We start from the raw sequence: 1405 nt of genomic DNA, 5'->3' as shown, positions 1-1405 counted from the left end.
ATTAGAAGGCCCTGGATGGATGATTGTTCTGTAGCTCTCCAAACTATAACATGGGGTTAAAAGAGATGCTTGGTTCTAGAAATGAGCATTACACTGAGAGTATTTTCAGTTTTTTTTAAAAAAGTGTGTGCATGTGTGCATTCATGTTAGTGGTATAATATATATGGGAGGTGGTGACTTTTTGAGAGCTGTATGCAATGAAATTTCATTTTAACATATGCCAATTAATGTGTATTTGAAGTGACAATAACATTATTCTACTCTACTCTACTCTACTCTACTCTACTCTACTCTACTCTACTCTACTCTATTCTACCCTAGTTGACTCCTGACAACTGCCTGGACCAGTCCCTGTTATCTTGGCAAAATTTTGAAAGTGATTTGATTGCTCAATCTGAGTATTGTATTGGCAGTTCTGTGTTAGCAAAAATTTCAGACGAGAAGGATTTAAACTCAAACTCAACCCTGATAAGACGGAGTGGCTGTGGGTTTTGCCTTCCAAGGACAATTCCATCTGTCCGTCCATTACCCTGGGGAGGGGAATCATTAACCCCATCAGAGAGGGTCCGCAACTTGGGCATCCTCCTCGATCCACAGCTCACATTAGAGAAACATCTTTCAGCTGTGGTGAGGGGGGTGTTTGCCCAGGTTCGCCTGGTGCACCAGTTGCGGCCCTATTTGGACCGGGAGTCACTGCTCACAGTCATTCATGCCCTCATCACCTCAAGGTTCGACTACTGTAATGCTCCCTACATGGGACTACCTTTGAAGAGTGTTCAGAAACTTCAGATCGTGCAGAATGCAGCTGCGAGAGCAATCATGGGCTTCTCTAAGTATGCCCATGTTACTCCAACACTCCGCAGTCTGCATTGGTTGCCGATCAGTTTCCGGTCACAATTCAAAGTGTTGGTTATGACCTATAAAGCCCTTCATGGCACCGGACCAGGATATCTGCGAGACTGCCTTCTGCCTCATGAATCCCAGCGGCCGGTTAGGTCCCACAGAGTTGGCCTTCTCCGGGTCCCGTTGACTAAACAATGTTGGCTGGTGGGAAGAGCCTTCTCTGTGGTGGCTCCGACCCTCTGGAACCAGCTCCCCCCAGAGATTAGGATTGCCCCCACCCTCGTAAACTCCTTAAAACCCACCTCTGCCATCAGGCATGGGGGAACTGAGACATCTCCCCCTTGCCCGTGTAGTTTTTGTGTCTGATATGATTGTGTGTATGTTTTTATATATTGGGGTTTTTTTAGACTTTTTAATGTAAAATTGTTATTTTTAGATTTTAAATATTAGATTTGTTACCATGTATTGTTTTTTTATCACTGTTGTGAGACACCCCGAGAGGGGCGGCATACAAATCTAATAAATAATAAAAAATAAATAATAATAATTAAGGGGTAGTGAT

Source organism: Erythrolamprus reginae, chromosome 1 (genome assembly GCF_031021105.1).
Source record: "Erythrolamprus reginae isolate rEryReg1 chromosome 1, rEryReg1.hap1, whole genome shotgun sequence".
In the NCBI taxonomy this organism is placed as follows: Eukaryota; Metazoa; Chordata; class Lepidosauria; order Squamata; family Dipsadidae; genus Erythrolamprus; species Erythrolamprus reginae.
This window is presented reverse-complemented; position numbering follows the sequence as displayed.